Source organism: Grampus griseus (assembly GCF_964374135.1).
Source record: "Grampus griseus genome assembly, chromosome: 8".
NCBI classification, from domain to species: Eukaryota; Metazoa; Chordata; class Mammalia; order Artiodactyla; family Delphinidae; genus Grampus; species Grampus griseus.
In genome coordinates, this window is record NC_139002.1 from 9,867,820 (window position 1) to 9,876,439 (window position 8,620).

At 39.4% G+C, this 8,620-nt stretch overlaps 1 pseudogene across 1 annotated transcript; it reads left to right on the top strand.

Annotated features, from left to right (window-relative positions):
* The first annotated feature begins 5,409 nt into the window (after window positions 1-5,409).
* Window positions 5,410-6,348, top strand: LOC309826704 (olfactory receptor 8B8-like; annotated as a pseudogene). Its single transcript has one exon. The product of its transcript is annotated as an olfactory receptor 8B8-like (transcript).
* Window positions 6,349-8,620: the final 2,272 nt, after the last annotated feature.

Here is an 8,620-nt window from a genome sequence, read left to right on the forward strand (position 1 = left end):
GCTATGGACTGAATTGTGTTCTTTCCATAGGCCATCCACTGTAAATATTTAAAAACTGGACAAAGTATATAAAATAATTGTTTTTAGACACTGGACAAGAGGTGATGCTGAATTATGATCTAAGACAGAAGAGGAACATATGAGGTGAGTCCTATATTCACCCTGACTCTGTCAGGAGAGACTTTCCATATCATAGCCCAAAGAAGATATATGCCAACACAGCACAGCATTGTTTTGTGAGTTGAGAAGAAGCAGACTAGAGTTTTGGGAGGCTGAAGTAGGTGGAATGGGTAGTAAAGTATATTGAAGCCACAGAGAAAGAACTCCAGGAATTTGTATATGGGTCCTTGTGTCTTTGTCTAAGCTTTGACAAATGCATAAGCTATGCATTTCTAACATAAAACTCGACGAAGCTGGGCAAAGTCCAAATCTTTGGAAAGTTAAGTTAAATAATTATCAGAGCTTATACAGGACTGTGTGATGTTTGTGTTCCATCCAGCCAGTGAGGAGATCTCCTGGAACACCTGTAGCATTCCCTAGAGAGCCAAGGTTTATGTCTTAACATTAGGGCTAAATTAGTTCTAGAATAAAAGCTATACTTCATATGTACTAACAAAACTTAAATAAACCTCAAAAACACCAAGACAATCTATGAGTAGTTTAACTGGCTGCCAAAACAAACTTTAAAATATTTTAAAGAAACAAAAAACAATTAAGAGAGCCAACAATGTACAGCATCCTATCAAAATTACTAGACATTCAGATAAGCAGGAAAGTGTGTAAGAAAAGCAGGAGAAAATACATATAAATAGAAACATCACATCTGATGAAATTAGGACAAAAATTTTAAAACAGCTATTATTAAGTTATTCAAGGATTTAAAAGAAAATGTGAATATAATGAAAAGAAAAATGGAAGATACAAAAAAGAATGAAATAGTACTTTTAGAGATAAAAAATATGAAATAGAGATTTACTGAATGAACTTAATAGCAAACTAGACATTGAAGCTAAAAGATCAATGATAGAGAAATAGAAACTATTAAAATAAACCTCACAGGGGAAAATGAACAAACTCAATAAACTGCAGAATATCCAGTGGTCTAACAATGGTGTAATTAGAGTCCCAGAAGGAAGGGAGGAAACAAAAAACATTTGATGATACAACGGCTAGAACATTTTATACTTGATTGGTGGAGATAGAGATGATAAATGAAGTAAGAAATGTTGAGGACTGTTGAGTTGGGTGTTGGGTACATGGATGTTTAGCAAACTAGTCTCTTTACTTCGTATATGTTTAAAATTTTTTATATTAAAACTTTTATATTAAAAGTTTTAACTTAAAATAGATAATAGATCTACGAGTAAAAGCAAAGACTTTAAAACTTCTAAAAGAGGGGCTTCCCTGGTGGCGCAGTGGTTGAGAGTCCGCCTGCCGATGCAGGGCACACGGGTTCATGCCCCAGTCCGGGAGGATCCCACATGCCGTGGAGCGGCTGGGCCCTTGAGCCATGGCCCCTGAGCCTGCGCGTCCGGAGCCTGTGCTCCGCAACGGGAGAGGCCACAACAGTGAGAGGCCCGCGTACCGCAAAAACAAAAAACAAAAAAAACAACACTTTGAGTGGTTATTTTACTAATTTTAAGATAAAAATTTGGAAACTCATAGAAAGGCTAAACAAATTTCTCAAGATCACATAGCTACTAGGTAGTAGAACCAGGGTTTGTGCTGAGGTCTACCAGATTCCAAAATTCATGCTCTGATTACTTCTCATTCAACTAGGATATATTTCAGAGTGGAAGAAAACTACTAATTTTTCTGGGACAATAAGCACAAATTGGGACTGTCCTAGAAAACCAGGACTTAGAATCTAGCCTTATGAATTCTACTTTCTACTTCCTAACCATTGGTGATACCCAGATAAATAATGGAGCGGTTGAAAAGACAGCTACTTTTGGAGAAAGGAAAATGTGTTCATCCTTGTTCTCAGTGAGTTCAGGGATGACCACAGGACGGCCTCTTGGAAATATCCAGAAAAAGTCTGGATACACAGGAAAGGAACTTAAGAGAATTGAAAACTAAAGACACAAATTTGAGAGCCATTTACATGGAGGGACTGTTGAAGCCATGAAACAAATGAGCTCACAGAGAATTTAAGAAAACAAAACAGTATGAAAGGTTAAGAACTGAACCCTGGGAAATGTAAAATACCAAGGGACAGACATAGGAAGAAGAGCTTATAAGGGTGATGGCACTATTAGACTGTAAGCTTCCTTCTGGCACGCATCATGTTTTCTTGCATCCTTGAACCTCACATATTACGTTGTCAAATACATTTATTAAAAACAATTTAACATTAACTATTATACAGGCCCATATGACTACTGAAAGATGAATTTAATTCTATCTACTTTCTCAGGAGCTAATGGAGACTATTTCACATGAAGCCCTCTCAGATGCCATCTTTTCTCTCTGGTCAGGTTTGTGCTTCTTATCGAAACTGGGAATCCTATGATAGGTAGGGATTGGTTTGGGACCATACTTGTACAACTCCGATGGACTACCAGAAGTCTGACAGCTAATGCACATGCATGAGACGTATTCGCAAAGACATTTTATCATATGTAAATCTTCACATGCCCTGTAATGTTTTATGTATAATATATAATTTAAGTTAGAAATAAATAGAAGAAAGTCATTTCTCAGAGATTCAAGTTTTGGAAAGGTGACAGTACTATACAAATAGAAAAACAAAACAGGTTATTTTTTTAATTTTTTTGCTTTTGCTTTTGCTTTCTGCTTGTACTGGAGCAAGGCATCAGGTAACATGGCTTTAGAGAAACCCTGCTTAAGATGCATTTGGAAATGGGGTTGCCCTAGCAACTGTCTCTGAAGTAACAAAATCCCCTAAGAGCTTTCTGAGAACCCCCGAAAGTCTTCTTTGTACTTGGAACTCAAGGAGAGCCTATTTTAATTTCATTTTAATGAATTATCTTTCTTAATTTTTAACTTTTGTGCAGTGGGACCGAGATTCATTAGGGTTACTTTGGGACATGGAAAATTCTAAATGTATATCAAAAAGATGAGGCACCATCACTGCGGAGTCTTAGCTGAGGGTAAGTAGGTAATCACTGATATATGTACACAAACTCATAAACATACACAGGCCTGAGTGCAGTGATTTTAGTTAGACTTGCTTGAAGGAGACAGACTTCTGCCTTTATATTTTGATTTCATAACCTTTGTAGGAGGACTTCTGCCATTAACCCAGGACCAAAACCCTCTCTAATCCACCAGCACACCAAACCTCAAATTTCCCCACATCAAAATTTATTTCTTGGCTATGAAATCTGTCGTCCTTAATACATAAAAGCCCCTGGTAAGAGGTGCAGAGTACAAGTTGCCTCTTTAGTCCCTATTTGAATGAAGTTCCTTCCTGAGAACTATTTGAGAACGTGTGCAATTTACAGTAGCCACGACTGATGTCTAGAGACAAACCGGGTGCCATCAGTAACACACATTAAGTATCTTTAAGAAGCCCAGGGCTTCCCTGGTGGCGCAGCGGTTGGGAGTATGCCTGCCGATGCAGGGGACACGGGTTCGTGCCCCGCTCCGGGAGGATCCCACATGCCGCGGAGCGGCTGGGCCCGTGAGCCATGGCCGCTGAGCCTGCGCGTCCGGAGCCTGTGCTCCGCAACGGGAGAGGCCGCAGCAGTGAGAGGCCCGCGTACCGCAAAAAAAAAAAAAAAAAAAAGAAGCCCAGCAACGTCCCTGGCCCCTATGAAGTTTGGAGTTGGACAGACCAGAGTCTGACTTAAGATTCTGGAACCTACAAGCTGTGTGCGTGTCTCCTTTTAAAGTGAGGATTAACAGGTCTAGCCTATTAACAGGTTGTTGTGAGGAATTAATGAGATGAAATTATTTGTGTATTGCTTTGGATCCTTCGTATGAGGGTCCTGGGTCAGATACAGTGCTTGGTACACAGTAAGTGCTCAAAACAAAGTAGCAAGAATTATTTTTCCCACATCACTTTGCCCTTACATGTACTTTAAAAATGTAAACTCTGTAAAGGACTAGGCCATTAAAAGCCGTGTCAAGCATTATCAAAGGTGTAAATAAACATTTCTTCTTCCTTAGGGAAGGTGGTCTCTGAAGCAGTGATCCTGAGGGAGTCTCTTGTAACTAGGTCAACTGAGATCTCTAATCCGGAATAAAACTCTTTATCGTCTCCTGTGCATTAGGAAAGGATGCTGTTTCATCCCTGGAAGCTGGACAGAGGCTTGGGGCAAAGCCACAATCAGAGATCTTGTTCTTCTGCTCAGCAAGAGAATCAAGATAAACTAGAGGTTTTTATCCTTAAAGTAGAGAAGCAGAAGCAGAGGACTCTGAGCTCCAAGTTTTCACCTTCTTTTCACCAGGGCATTTGAGTCTCCATGAAGGAGATGGATGAGAGCCAGTAGAGCACAGCACTGTGACTCCAAACAGAAGGAGGGCGAGTGCCTGCCTGACCTGGTCTGTGCTGTGGCAGCGCGGTTACAAGCTCAAACTCTGAGCCAGACCACCTGAGTTCACCTTCTGCTGCAACTTAGAAGCACTGGGACTTGTGCAAGTCACTTAAACCCAGTGTCCTCATCTGTCATATGGGGATAATCACAATGACACACAGCATTTAGATCAATGCCTATCCCATAGTTAGTGCTCAGTAAGTGTTCCTTTTCTTTTTCTTAAAGTTAATTAATAACTTTACATTACGACTCCATTATTATTGTCACATAATAATTCCATGGCCATTCCAGCCAAAGACCCTGGGCACACAGCCTCATCTTCTTGCTCTGCTGAGTTCTGGCCCCAAGGTGGAAGGTCTAGGCACGGTTGAGTGGCTTCCACGTCTCAAGAGTCACCCTAGAGAAGGGCTTACATACTTGACCAAGGGCTGTAGCATGGAGGAAGTGCACAGAAGGGACCCTTACTCTGGAGGTAAATTTCACCCACAGGTTACTAGGAGGGTTCAAGGTACTTGGGGACCCTGAAAAGAGACACAGGTATGATGAAATGCCATCTTCCTGAAGTTCAAAAATCTCTCTGTTCAAATGCCATTCTCAAGAAGGGTTGGTTTTTTTGTTGTTGTTTGTTTTTTTTTTTTGCGGTACGCGGGCCTCTCACTGCTGTGGCCTCTCCCGTTGTGGAGCACAGGCTCCGGACGCGCAGGCTCAGCGGCCATGGCTCACGGGCCCAGCCGTTCCGCGGCATGTGGGATCCTCCCGGACCAGGGCACGAACCCGCGTCCCCTGCATCGGCAGGTGGACTCTCAACCACTGCGCCACCAGGGAAGCCCTCAAGAAGGGTTTTTTTTTCTCCCTCTTTTTTTCTGAACAACTCTTCGTTTTCCCTCACAGATTCTCCTAGAGGAGAATGGCTGCAGATAACATCTTCTCTGTGACAGAGTTTATCCTCGCAGGCTTAACAAACCAGCCAAGACTCCAGATCCGCTCTTCTTCTTGTTTCTAGGTTTCTACATGGTCACCATAGTTAGTGGGAACCTGGGATTGATAACTTTGATTGGACTGAATTCTCACCTTCATATTCACATGTATTTTTTCCTCTTCAACTTGTCCTTCACAGATTTTAGTTTCTCTACTGCCATCATCCCCAAAATGCTGACAAGTTTTGTCCCAAAGAAGAACATCATTTCCTATGCAAGGTGTATGACTCAGCTCTTTTTCTTTTGTTTTTTTTTTTGTCTTTTCTGAATCCTTCATCCTGTCAGCAATGGCATATGACCGCTATGTTGCCATCTGTAAACCACTGGTGTACATGGTCACTATGTCTCCTCAGGTGTGTTTATTCCTTTTGCTGGCGGTCTATGGGATGGGGGTTTTTGGGGCTGTGGCTCATATAGGAAATATGGTATTTCTGACCTTTTGTGCTGACAACCTTGTCAATCACTGTATGTGTGACATCATTCCCTTCCTTGAGCTCTCCTGCAATAGCTCTTACATAAACGTACTAGTTGTCTTTATTGCTGTGACTATTGGCATTGGGGTGCCTTTTGTTGCCATTTTTCTCTCTTATGGTTTTCATTTTTTCCAGCATTTTCCACATTAGCTCCACTGAGGGAAGGTCCAAAGCCTTCAGTACTTGCAGTTCCCACATAACTGCAGTTTCTCTTTTCTTTGGGTCAGGAGCTTTTACGTACCTCAAATCACCTTCTATTTCACCTCTTGACCAGGGGAAAGTGTCCTCCCTATTCTATACCATTGTTGTGCCCATGTTCAACGCATTAATCTATAGCCTGAGGAATAAGGATAATTTGCCCTGAAGAAAACCTTGGGCAGAATAACCTTCTCTTGAAGAAATATTAGAAATTGAGAAACAGGAGCCAAGAATTTTTTACTGGAGTGTTTATTATTATTATTACTATTACTATTGTTGTTGTTATTATTTGGTGTGGACTCCAAGCTCCAGTGCTTCCTTTCTATGCTATATGTAGAGGAGATTTTAACTCTTTCCCAAGTAGATTTATCCTCCTTCATCCTCATTTCCCAACTCTTTCTTCTTTATTTTACAAAAATAGTTGGTACTACTGAACGGGACTTAGGAATCATTTAATCCAGTGCCTTTATATAATACATCACACTTTGGAGACTGAGAAACGTTTGTATGTTGCCCAAGAACATAAGACTACCTGGTGCCAAAGCTGGGACTGAAATCCCAGCTTGAACCCCAATCCAGTTTGTTTTCCCTTATGCCATGTTTTCTTGCCTCATGTCTTTCTTGGAAGATTCTCTTTCACATGTTTGTTGACCTAGCACATTGAATTTATGAATATATTCACAGTAATTTCATGCTACTTTTTACAGGATAATTTTGATATATCACATTTTTTAAGAGAGTAGGTGAAAATTTTTGTTGAGTTGGTCTTGGCAAAATGACAAGATCAGTTCTGATGGATTTTGTAGTGTGTAAGTGGGAAGTATGTTAGGTTTCAGACAGATGCAAGTATGGTGACCTTTGGCCTGGTGGATGGAGCCCTAGGGACATAGTTTAGTGAATTAGAACTTCCAGGTGAGAGAAATATAATTTTATGGGCTATAAAGATATGGGGTGGAGGTATATATTATTTCAAGACTAATGAGTCAGAATTTGGAGTTTCATTTCAAGGGTTACCTTGGCTGTGGCCCAGGTAATTGGGAGCTGAACTATCCAATACAGTAGTCACTAGCCATACATGGTATCAAGCCCTTGAAATGTGATCATCCGAATTGAAACATAGTGTAAGTGTGCAATGTAAGTGTAAAATACACACTGGATCTTTGAAGAATTAAGATGAAAACTAATGTAAATAAGCTCCTTGATAACTTTTTATAATGATTACATACTGAAATCACACTTTCGATCTATTATGTTAAATAAAATATATAATTAAAATGAATTTATCTGTTTAGTTTTTTAACGTATCTACCGGAAAGTTTCCAATCATATAGGTGGCTTGCATTCTATTTCTATTGGATGACACTGGTCTGGAGGATGTAACAGAGCAAACAGATGGTTGTGGGTTCACATTTAGTTATCAGGGCAGCACCAAGCTATTGCTTATTAGTAGGGGCAATTGCTATTGAATTTCCAGGCACTGCCCATTTCCAGGACATTCTAATAATGAGGCATATGGGAAAGGGATGTTGAACTCAGGATAAGTTTATAAATACACAGTATTATGTAATGGAAAATATAGCTGTATATCAAAAATCAAAAGAGAAAATCTTTGGTCTAAACTCACCATTAGTGGTAAAATTTCTTTGAGAACAATGACAAGTGAAGTGCTAGGGAAATATCTTTACTTATCAATTTTTCCTTAGGAAAGTTCTTCTATTAGGAAATAAGGGAAGTTTGGATAAATGTTTAGTTTTGCCCTTTGATTCTGTTCAATGTTGCTTCAATGAAAGGAATAAGTATACAGAGAAGGACTGTACTTTAGATGAGACTGAATAGATCCTTGAATTCAGGGGACCTAGAATTTAGGAGTGGTTTGGTATATTGGGTAGGCAGTACAATGTAGGTAATGAAAGAAAACAGAAACCTGTAAAAAAATTTGTAGTCTAACTTTCATGTAGTAAAGTGCACAAATCTTAGTGTATAGATTATTGAACTTTTGCATATCTATATATAACCACAACCTAGATAAAGATGTAAAACATTTCCATCCACATTAGAAGGTGTCCTCTTTCTCTTTTCCAGTAAAAATGACCTGCCCTCAACAACTTCCCCCCACCCCAAGAGCTATCCACTATTCCTTTATTATCATAGATTAATATTTGAACTTCATCTAAACATGTGCTCTATTGTTTCTGGCTTCTTTTCCTCAGCATGAAGTCTGTGATATTCATCTATACTGTTGCATTGGATAGATCATTATTTTTTAAGGCTGTGTAGTATTCCATTATATGAATATACAATTATTTAGTCTGTTAATGAACAGATAGTCTCAAGTTTTTCCCTATTATTAATAACGTTTCTATAAACATTTTTGAACATGTATTTTGATTAAAGTAGGTAAATATTTCTTTTGGATGTGTACTTAGATGTGGATTTTCTGGATAATAGAGTAGGCATATATTTAGATTTT